This window comes from Procambarus clarkii, chromosome 59 (genome assembly GCF_040958095.1).
Source record: "Procambarus clarkii isolate CNS0578487 chromosome 59, FALCON_Pclarkii_2.0, whole genome shotgun sequence".
Classification (NCBI taxonomy): Eukaryota; Metazoa; Arthropoda; class Malacostraca; order Decapoda; family Cambaridae; genus Procambarus; species Procambarus clarkii.
This window is the reverse complement of record NC_091208.1, coordinates 5549356-5562118: the sequence shown is the minus strand read 5'-3', so window position 1 is coordinate 5562118 and position 12763 is coordinate 5549356. Positions and strand designations below refer to the sequence as shown.

At 38.1% G+C, this 12763-nt stretch overlaps 1 protein-coding gene across 2 annotated transcripts in view; it reads right to left on the bottom strand.

Annotated features, from left to right (window-relative positions):
• LOC123752340 (WD repeat-containing protein 87-like) overlaps positions 1 to 12763 on the bottom strand; it is a 112153-nt gene that overhangs the window by 18802 nt on the left and 80588 nt on the right. The gene's annotated exons all lie outside the window — the stretch shown is intronic.

The following is a 12763-nucleotide window of genomic DNA, read 5'->3' as shown; positions in this document are numbered from 1 at the left end:
ATTAACAGTGAAAAGAAATGAAAGAAACATTGAGAAAACTTGTGTTAGAATTATTAATCTTACTTTTTCGGTCATATTTAATAATATATGCCTACAGGAAAGACTGCTACCAAAATATATATATATATATATGTATATATATATATATATATATATATATATATATATATATATATATATATATATATATATATATATATATATATATATATATATATATATATATATGTTGTTGAATATGACCGTAAAGGTAAGATTAATAATTCTAACACGAATCTTCTCAATATTTCTAATGTTTTTCTTCACTGTCGGTGATAATAAAAATAACAATTCTCCAAAATTCATTTCTTAATTGGCTGACGCCTGAACACGTTTCGTAATTCGTATTACATTTTCAAAGACTTAATTTACACACATATTCTTCGTACTTATACTCTATTGGATGGGGTGATGACCGAAAAGGTAAGATTAATAATTCTAACACGAATCTTCTCAATATTCCTAATGTTTTTCTTCACTGTCCTTACCTACCTTGAGGTTACCTTGAGGTGCTTCCGGGGCTTAGCGTCCCCGCGGCCCGGTCGTCGACCAGGCCTCCTGGTTGCCGGACTGATCAACCAGGCTGTTGGACGCGGCTGCTCGCAGCCTGACGTATGAGTCACAGCCTGGTTGATCAGGTATCCTTTGGAGGTGCTTATCCAGTTCTCTCTTGAACACTGTGAGGGGTCGGCCAGTTATGCCCCTTATGTGTAGTGGAAGCGTGTTGAACAGTCTCAGACCTCTGATGTTGATAGAGTTCTCTCTCAGAGTACCAGTTGCACCTCTGTTTTTCAACGGGGGTATTCTGCACATCCTGCCATGTCTTCTGGTCTCATGTGATGTTATTTCTGTGTGCAGGTTTGGGACCAGCCCCTCTAATATTTTCCACGTGTAAATTATTATGTACCTCTCCCGCCTGCGCTCAAGGGAGTACAGTTTTAGGCTCTTTAGTCGGTCCCAATAGTTTAGATGTTTTACTGAGTGGATTCTAGCAGTAAAGGATCTCTGCACGCTCTCCAGGTCAGTAATTTCTCCAGCTTTGAAAGGTGCTGTCATTGTGCAGCAGTACTCTACTCTAGAGAGCACAAGCGTTTTGAAAAGTATCATCATCGGTATAGCATCTCTAGTGTGAAAAGTTCTTGTTATCCAACCTGTCATTTTTCTTGCAGTTGTGACGGCTACTTTATTGTGTTCTTTAAAGGTAAGGTCTTCCGACATGAGTATACCCAGATCCTTTACATTGCCTTTTCGTTCTATGTTATGATTTGCCTGAGTTTTGTACGTGGTTTCCGTTTTTATATTTTTATTTTTTCCATAGCGCATGACCTGGAACTTATCTTCGTTAAACACCATATTATTTTCTGTAGCCCATAGAAAGACCTGATTTACATCTGACTGGAGGTTCGCCGTGTCCTCTATGTTGCCTACTCTCATGAAGATCCTAGTGTCATCTGCAAAGGATGATACAGTGCTATAGGTTGTGTTCTTGTCTGTGTCCGAAATGAGGATGAGAAAAAGTACTGGAGCAAGCACAGTACCCTGGGGGACTGAGCTCTTCACGGTTGATGGGATGGATTTGATTTTGTTGACTATTACACATTGGGTTCTGTTGGTCAGGAAATTGTAGATCCATCTTCTTATTTTTCCGGTAATTCCTTTTGAACGCATTTTATGTGCAAAAACACCATGATCACATTTATCAAAAGCTTTTGCGAAATCTGTGTAAATTACATCCGCGTTATGTTTGTCTTCCATAGCATCTAATGCCATATCATAGTGGTCCAGCAACTGCGACAGGCAAGAGCGCCCTGTTCTGAAACCATGTTGTCCGGGGTTATGGAGTTGCTGTGATTCCATGTATTTTGTGATTTTACTTCTTAGCACTCTCTCAAAAATTTTTATGATGTGGGATGTTAGCGCTATCGGTCTGTAATTTTTTGCCTCAGCCTTATTTCCTCCTTTATGAAGTGGTGCTATCTCTGCTGTTTTTAGTATATCAGGAATAACGCCAGTATCTAGGCTTTGTCTCCACAGAATGTGGAGGGCCTGCGATAGTGGTTTTTTACAGTTCTTCATGAATATGGAGTTCCAAGAATCCGGGCCTGGTGCAGAGTGCATAGGCATACTGTTTATGGCTTCTTCAAAATCCAGTGGGGATAGGGTGACGTCTGATATATGACTTGATGTTGGTATCGTATCCATGAAAAATTCATTTGGGTTATCAATCTTTAGTGTGTTTAATGGCTCGCTGAAAACAGAGTCGTACTGCGTCCTCAGTAGCTCGCTCATTTCTTTGTTGTCATCGGTGAAAGTTCCATCTCCCTTTCGCAGGGGCCCGATACTAGATGTGGTTTTTTATCTTGATTTTGCATAGGAGAAAAAATATTTCGGATTTCTTTCTATTTCACTGATGGCCTTTTGCTCTCTTTGCCTCTCCTGGGTTTTGTATGATTCTTGTAGCTTCCGTTCAATTGTTTCTATTTCTCTACCTAACCTTCTTCGCCGTTCTTGAGATAGGGTGCGACTCTCAAGTTGTCGGTGATAATAAAAATAACAATTCTCCAAAATTCATTTTTTAATTGTCTGACGCCTGAACGTGTTTCGTAATTCGTATTACATTTTCAAAGACTTAATTTACACACATATTCTTCGTACTTATACTCTATTGGATGGGGTGATATGGTACAAAAGTTTTGGGTGAGGTGACAAACACACTACAGAACACGAAACAATGGGTATAAATTGGATAAGTGGACATATCAATGAAAGTAACTGCAGAAGGTCTATTGGCCCATACTTCCTCTTGCTGCTTCCATATTGGTTCGGGGTCTTGAAGTAGGTAGAATATAGTTGTGCATTAATTGGTTGTTGATTGCTGGTGTTGACTTTTTGATGTGTAGTGCCTCGCAGATGTCAAGCCGCCTGCTATCGCCGTACCTATCGATGATTTCTGTGTTGTTTGTTAAGATTTCTCTGGTTATGGTCTGGTTGTGAGAAGAGACTATGTGTTCCTTGATGGCTCTCTGTTGTTTATGCATTGTTACTCGCCTAGAAAAAAACGTTGTTTTCTTGTCTATATACTGAGTTCTTTGGGACTTACAGTCCCCAAGTGGGCATTTAAAGGCATAGACGACGTTGGTCTCCAAAGCGTTCTGCTTGGTGTCTGGCGAGTTTATCATGAGTAGATTGGCCGTTTTTTTGGTTTTATAATAAATTATCAAATGTATTTTCTGATTTTTGTCTGTATGGATGACGTTCCTATCGACAATATCTTTCAGGACCCTTTCCTCCGTTTTATGAGCCGTCGAAAAGAAGTTTCTGATTTATATATATATATATATATATATATATATATATATATATATATATATATATATATATATATATGTTGATGAAATAAATGCCCTATTAATGCCACCTCTTGTTCTGTCTTGTGTTGATGAAATTAATACCTTATTAATGCCACCTCACTCAAATGTAGATATAAACAAAAATCGAAGATGTGTAAGTTCTATTCAGTTGTGTATTTGTAAACTAAAGTCTTTGAAAATGTAATAAGTTTTACAAAACGCGCTCGTGTCGCGTCAGACTAGAAATAAAAATGAATTTTGGAGAATTGATTTTTGAATTACCTCCAACAGTGAAAAGAAATGTACGAAAGATTGAGAAAATTCGTGTTAGAATTATTAATCTTACTTTTTCGGTCATATTTAATAATATATATATATATATATATATATATATATATATATATTATATATATATATATATATATATATATATATATATATATATATATATATATATATATATATATATATATATATATATATATATATATATATGCGAACAAGCCTGAATGGTCCCCAGGACTATATGCGAATGAAAACTCACACCCCAGAAGTGACTCAAACCCATACTCCCAGAAGCAACGCAACTGGTAACTACAGGGCGCCTTAATCCGCTTGACCATCACGGCCGTCAAAAGGAAGTGATAGCCGAGGCTATTTGAGCCACTTCCCCGACGGCAACTCGGATGGTAATCTTGGGCATAGCATTTCACCAAATCACCTCATTCTTTGGGGCACACGTGAGGAACACAAATGCGAACAAGCCTGAATGGTCCCCAGGACTATATGCGAATGAAAACTCACACCCCAGAAGTGACTCGAACCCATACTCCCAGAAGCAACGCAACTGGTAACTACAGGGCGCCTTAATCCGCTTGACCATCACGGCCGTCAAAAGGAAGTGATAGCCGAGGCTATTTGAGCCACTTCCCCGACGGCAACTCGGATGGTAATCTTGGGCATAGCATTTCACCAAATCACCTCATTCTTTGGGGCACACGTGAGGAACACAAATGCGAACAAGCCTGAATGGTCCCCAGGACTATATGCGAATGAAAACTCACACCCCAGAAGTGACTCGAACCCATACTCCCAGAAGCAACGCAACTGGTAACTACAGGGCGCCTTAATCCGCTTGACCATCACGGCCGTCAAAAGGAAGTGATAGCCGAGGCTATTTGAGCCACTTCCCCGACGGCAACTCGGATGGTAATCTTGGGCATAGCATTTCACCAAATCACCTCATTCTTTGGGGCACACGTGAGGAACACAAATGCGAACAAGCCTGAATGGTCCCCAGGACTATATGCGAATGAAAACTCACACCCCAAAAGTGACTCGAACCCATACTCCCAGAAGCAACGCAACTGGTAACTACAGGGCGCCTTAATCCGGCGCCCTGTGATTTGGTGAAATGCTATGCCCAAGATTACCATCCGAGTTGCCGTCGGGGAAGTGGCTCAAATAGCCTCGGCTATCACTTCCTTTTGACGGCCGTGATGGTCAAGCGGATTAAGGCGCCCTGTAGTTACCAGTTGCGTTGCTTCTGGGAGTATGGGTTCGAGTCACTTCTGGGGTGTGAGTTTTCATTCATATATATATATATATATATATATATATATATATATATATATATATATATATATATATATATATAATATATTACGCAAATATAATATTTGCGTAATATATTATATTACGCAAATCGGGCCTTGCATAGTAGGCTGAGAAGTGCATTCTGGCTACTAGGTACGACATATATATATACATATATATATATATATATATATATATATATATATATATATATATATATGTATATATATATATATATATATATATATATATATATATATATATATATGTATATATATATATGTCGTACCTAGTAGCCAGAACTCACTTCTCAGCCTACTATGCAAGGCCCGATTTGCCTAATAAGCCAAGTTTTCCTAAATTAATATATTTTCTCTAATTTTTTTTCTTATGAAATGATAAAGCTACCCATTTCATTATGTATGAGGTCAATTTTTTTTTATTGGATTTAAAATTAACGTAGATATATGACCGAACCTAACCAACCCTACCTGGAGGGAGGTTATCTGGAGATGATTTCGGGGGTTTTTAGTGTCCTCGCGGCCCGGTCCTCAACCAGGCCTCCACCCCCAGGAAGCAGCCTGTGACAGCTGACTAACACCCAGGTACCTATTTGCTGCTAGGTAACAGGGGCATTGGGTGAAAGAAACTCTGCCCATTGTTTCTCGCCGGCGCCTGGGATCGAACCCAGGACCACAGGATCACAAGTCCAGCGTGCTGTCCGCTCAGCCGACCGGCTCCCTAACCGTAAGCCGACCGGCTTACCTAACCTAACCTAACCTATCTTTATAGGTTAGGTTAGGTTAGGTAGCCTAAAAAGTTAGGTTAGGTTAGGTAGGTTAGGTAGACGAAAAAACATTAATTCATGAAAACTTGGCTTATTAAGGCAAATCGGGCCTTGCATAATAGGCTGAGAAGTGCGTTCTGGCTACTAGGTACGACATATATATATATATATATATATATATATATATATATATATATATATATATATATATATATATATATATATATATATATATATATATATATATATATTGTATATATATATATATATAAATATATATATATATATATATAAATATATATATATATATATATATATATATATATATATATATATATGTATATATATATATATATATATATATATATATGTATATGTATATATATATATATATATGAATTTTCATATATATATATATACACCCACCTCAAGACTCCGCTCCAATATAGAAGCATCAAGAAATATGGACCAATAGGCTTTCTACAATCACTTCTATTCAATACCCATTGTTTCGTGTTCTGTCTTGTGTTGATGAAATTAATACCCTATTAATGCCACCTCACCCCATCCACCTCTCTCAAATGCTCAACACCTCCCAAGAATGACCTAAATGACCCCTCACTTGCTCTGGTGCTCTTGGGAGGTGTTGATCTTTGGGGTATTTAAATACTCCGAAATTACCATCTCTTTTAAGGGTCTGAGCGGGTGGTGGAGAGGGTTAAGGCGTACCTGTTATGCCAGTTGCTGGAAGGCTTCTGTGCTGGCTAGGGTTCGAGTCTCCTGGTGGGAAAGTGTTCTAAAGTTGTATACTTAACTCTCGTGTTTAGGAGAGTTGTGCCTTAAGCAGAGACACTGTGTCTTCCCATATTAACAGGGACTTGATGAAATTAACGTCTAAATGACCCCTCACTTGCTCTGGTGCTCTTGGGAGGTGTTGATCTTTGGGGTATTTAAATACTCCGAAATTACCATCTCTTTTAAGGGTCTGAGCGGGTGGTGGAGAGGGTTAAGGCGTACCTGTTATGCCAGTTGCTGGAAGGCTTCTGTGCTGGCTAGGGTTCGAGTCTCCTGGTGGGAAAGTGTTCTAAAGTTGTATACTTAACTCTCGTGTTTAGGAGAGTTGTGCCATATATATATATATATATATATATATATATATATATATATATATATATATATATATATATATATATATATATATATATACATATATATATAATATAAAAAAAAGGGAAGGGGGTGGTAGGAGAAAAGCAAACAGAAACTGTATTGGAGGGGACCTACATTCCCTCCAATGCGTTATGTGTGGTTTCCTCCGAGGCTATGGGTCCCCCTTCTTCCACATAGAGGTGGTACTCCCTTCCCTATATATATATATATATATATATATATATATATATATATATATATATATATATATATATATATATATATATATATATATATATATATATATATATATATATATATATATATATATATATATATGTCGTACCTAGTAGCCAGAACGCACTTCTCAGCCTACTATGCAAGGCCCAATTTGCATATACATAATGAAATGGGTAGCTTTATCATTTCATAAGAAAAAAATGAGAGAAAATATATTAATTCAGGAAAACTTGGCTTATTAGGCAAATCGGGCCTTGCATAGTAGGCTGAGAACTGCGTTCTGGCTACTAGGTACGACATATATATATATATATATATATATATATATATATATATATATATATATATATATATATATATATATGTCGTACCTAATAGCCAGAACGCACTTCTCAGCCTACTATTCAAGGCCCGATTTGCCTAATAAGCCAAGTTTTCATGAATTAATGTTTTTTCGTCTACCTAACCTACCTAACCTAACCTAACCTAGCTTTTTTTGGCTACCTAACCTAACCTTACCTATAAATATAGGTTAGGTTAGGTTAGGTAGGGTTGGTTAGGTTCGGTCATATATCTACGTTAATTTTAACTCCAATAAAAAAAAATTGACCTCATACATAGAGAAAAGGGTTGCTTTATCATTTCATAAGAAAAAAATTATGGTAAATATATTAATTCAGGAAAACTTGGCTTATTAGGCAAATCGGGCCTTGAATAGTAGGCTGAGAAGTGAGTTCTGGCTACTAGGTACGACATATATATATATATATATATATATATGTCGTACCTAGTAGCCAGAACTCACTTTTTGGCCTACTATTCAAGGCCCGATTTGCCTAATAAGCCAAGTTTTCCTGAATTAATATATTTTTTCTAATTTTTTTCTTATGAAATGATAAAGCTACCCATTTCATTATGTATGAGGTCATTTTTTTTTTATTGGAGTTAAAATTAACGTAGATATATGACCGAACCTAACCAACCCTACCTAACCTAACCTAACCTATCTCTATAGGTTAGGTAGCCGAAAAAGTTAGGTTAGGTTAGGTTAGGTAGGTTAGGTAGTCGAAAAACAATTAATTCATGAAAACTTGGCTTATTAGGCAAATCGGGCCTTGCATAGTAGGCTGAGAAGTGCGTTCTGGCTATTAGGTACGACATATATATATATATATATATATATATATATATATATATATATATATATATATATATATATATATATATATATATATATATATATATATATGTTTTAAGACTGATAGTGTGATTGGTTATCATTTTTGTGCCAAGAAATATTTATATTGATGTTGACCAATTCACACACAAGAAAATGAAGGGACGACGACGTTTCCGTCCGTCCTGGACCATTCTCAAGTCGATTGTGAGACTCACATTCTCACAATCGACTTGAGAATGGTCCGGGATGGACCGAAACGTCGCCGTCCCTTCATTTTCTAGTGTGTGGATTGGTCAATATACTTCAGTCACGTTATTGTGACTCATCGCCTGCATATTTATATTAATGTTTATAGTATTACAGCCATTGGCTGAATTGCCTGCAGATATTTACACATATTCCAGAGCTGATAGTGCCATATCATATTGTACTACATGATTTACCCACTTGGTGAGGTTGATAGCATCAGTGGCGAGCCAGGAGTGGGCGACCACTTGGTATAAGCGACTGATAGAGTCGCTTGATGGTTTTGAACTACAACCAGGTTGCTATATCAAGTGTAGAGGTTTATATTCCCATGGATTGTATGTGATTGCTCTGTATATTTTCTGTGTTGTTATTAAATATGTGTAATTAACAGGTGTTTGCCCTTGTCCTAGTGAGGCTTCCCAGGAAGTAAAAGAGAGAGAGAAAGAGAGAGAGAGAGAGAGAGAAAGCACCACAGCTGTGGACAGGGTAGTAAAGGATAATAATAAGAGAAAGGGGGATTGAGGAAATCATACCAACCAAGGAGAGAGTGGGGAGTCACGGCGGCTCGAGTGGGTGTGTGCACATGACAACGAGGCTAGTGTGGAGCCGCATCCCCTGAATATGTGACAGTGAGCCCTTCTCCAAAAGCAAGAAGCAGCGTGCAGGGTGATCTCCTGATTAAAGTGTACGTTCTCTTCAGGTTTTGGGTTGATTTGTCCGTAAAGGACAGGCAACCGACAGTATTACATCGTAATATACTACATTTAGCGTATTAGCTAAGCAAGTCCTTCCTCAGGAGGCCCGTCTGAACTTTCATTTAAAGTTGACTGATGTAATACTAGAATATCACGACAAGAATAAGGATAAAGAAGTTAAAATATTTGAAATTCCACAAATAAATTCCAAAACAAAAAAACTTGTTCACAGAAGGTTTTAGGTATTCACAAGATAAACATTATCAGGAAATAGTGGATTTGCTTAGGTGGAACATCAAATTTTCTCTGGAAAGCCACTGAATCCATTCTCTGTGATAAAATTATTATGTTAGTAAAGTTAGTACATTCCTAACTTGACCGAATTTACTTGGTATGCCAAGTGTTAGTATAATTATATGTCGAAAATTTCCGACAAACACAATGGTAATGAGGTTGAACACAAGGGTAATATATTTGATCATAATTGTGATAGGGTTAAAAAAATTAAAGTGTTGAACACAATGGTGATGGGGGTTGAACTCAATGGTGATGGGGGTTGAACTCAATGGTGATGGGGTTGAACACATTATTGATGGGGTTGATCACAGGGGTGAAGAGGTGAAACATATTTATGACGGGGTTGAACACAATGGTGACAGGGTTGAACATAATAGTGATGGGAGTTGAACACAATGGAGATTGAGTTAAACACAATAGTGATGTGGTTGAACACAGTGTTGATGGGCGTTGAACACAATGGTAATGGGGTTTACCACAACGGAAATGTGGTTGAAGACAATGGTGATAGGGATGAACACAATAGTGAAGGGAGTTGAACACAGGGGTGCTAGATTTTAAAACAATGGTGATGGGGTTGAACAAATGGTGATTGGGTTGAACACAATTGCAACAGTGGGACTGTTAATATAGAAAGACCATAGATTTACCATTGAAAGTTGGCCTTCAAAAGAAGGGAGGATACGGCCTTGGTAAAGTGGTAGTGAGTTGGTGTTGACCTGACTGACTAGGGAGGGTCATCCCCCAGAGGGAGGTGAGCTCATAATGTAGAAACCGTAGCGCCACTTGCAGCCTGTGTCAATTCATCAAACTAGGATAATAATTCAGGCTGTAGAAAAATTAGTAGGAATAATCAATTGTGGGTAAGTACGTATGTTAAAATTAACGTCAATTGAGAATAAAGAATAAGTCTTGTATGTTATCAAAGAAGCATTTTCCGTCATTAAGAATATGACGATATGTAAGAAATATTTCGTATTTGGTAAATAAGTACCCCCCTCCCCCAGCTGGCATGTTAATTCATGTAAATTGGGAAAATACAAGTGCTACTGAATATTGTAATTAGCCTGGCTTGAGTATCTAGATAATTCCCAATTTTTTGGAATAATAAGTCACCTTTAGTGACGAATACAGGATTTTAGTAGTAATCTTCTTCAAAGATTAATTTGGCAACTGAGCTAGGGTGAGCCTCAGAGAAGTCAGTAGTGGAGAGAAAGATCAGTGTGGTTTGAGACATCCTGGGAGGTCAACATCTCTCCCAAGGCATGACTGAACAACTGGCCTAGCTGCGGTATTTAAGGTAATTGTGCTGTCTGAGTTATTGCATTTGGTTAATCCACATTATTCGTGTAGTCATTGCCTCAGTTAGGAAGTGTTCAGATAGGGTTTTATAAATTTTTTATTTTCTTTGATAATCTTTGTTGAATAATATTTTTTTTGAATTTATGGTGTTTAGTCGAATTTCCCCCAACGGTTATTTTACATTGTTGTTGGACTTAAGCCCCATGCTTGAGGCTAGGGCTCCCCCTGCAAGCCAGCAAACAGTTATTTAATACTTAAGATAATCCCTTTGTACTTTGTTTTAATCTTATCCCTCCTTTTCCGATAACTGGGGATCCATTTTCGGGGTTTATACCTGATTGGCGGTATCCTACTTCACCGTTAATTGAGGGAATTACCAAGTGGGTAGAAGATAGCAGGGGGAGGCGGCGTAAGTCAGAGCTTCCAGTGTAGCATCGAGAGGTACAGTATCCTCGAGCCGTGATATCTAAACGATCGAACGTTCTAGATCTCGAGGAGTTGATCTGAAGGTTACACAGCAGAACCCTGGTCTCTGTATATTTACTTAATAACGATCAGCATTTCATCAGTAAGTGAGGTTAAAAGCTTGCCCCGTTACACAATAATAATGGGGTTGGACAAATGGGGATACAGTTGAACAAATGGTGAAGGGATTGAACACAATGATGATCAATTTTAACACAATGGTGATGGATTCAACACAATTGTGATGGGTTGAACACAATAATGATGGAGTTGAATAAATGGTGATGGGGTTGAACAAATGATGATAGTTAACACAATGTTGATGGTGTTCAACGCAATGGTGATGGGGTTTAAGACAATGGTGATGAGATTGAACACACTCGTGATGGGTTGAACACAATGGTGATGGGTTAAACACAATATTAATAGGGATTGAACACAATAGTGATGGAGTTGAACACAATCGTGATGGGTTTGAATACAATGGTGATGTGGTTGAACACAACAGTGATGTGGTTAACACAATTGTGATGGGTTGAACACAATTGTGATTTGATTGAACACAATTTTGACTGGCATTGAACCCAATGCTGATTGGTTGAACACAATGGTGATGGTGTTGAACACAATGTTGATGGGGGATGAACACAATGGTGTTGGGGTTTTACACAAAGGCGCTAGAGTTCAATGCAATGGTGATGGGGTTGAACATAATTGAGATAGGGTTGAACACAATGGTGATGGGAATGAACACTGTGGTGATGGGGGTTGAACACAACAGTGATTATGTTGGTGATGGAGAGAGAAGAGAAAGAGAAAGAGGAGAGAGAGAGAGAAAGAGAGAGAGAGACAGAGAGAGAGAGACAGACAGACAGAGAGAGAGACAGACAGACAGACAGAGAGAGACAGACAGACAGAGAGAGAGAGAGAGAGAGAGAGAGAGAGAGAGAGAGAGAGAGAGAGAGAGCAACACACACACACACACACACACACACACACACACACACACACACACACACGATAAAGGAGCACCTAAGCAACAGGAGACCACGAGTGAGTGTGAGGGGTGAGGTATCAGATTGGCGAGGCGTTACGAGTGGAATCCCGCAGGGGTCAGTCCTTTGACCTATACTGTTTCTGATATATGTAAATGATCTCCCAGAGGGTATAAAATCGTTTCTCTCAATGTTTGCCGATGATGCAAAAATTATGAGGAGGATTGAAACAGAGGATGATAATAGGAGTCTACAAGATGACCTAGACAGACTGAGTGAATGGTCCAACAAATGGCTGTTGAAGTTCAATCCGAGTAAATGCAAAATAATGAAACTAGGCAGTGGAAACAGGAGGCCTGACACAGGATACAGAATTGGAGATGAAGTACTTAATGAAACAGACAGAGAAAAAAGATCTA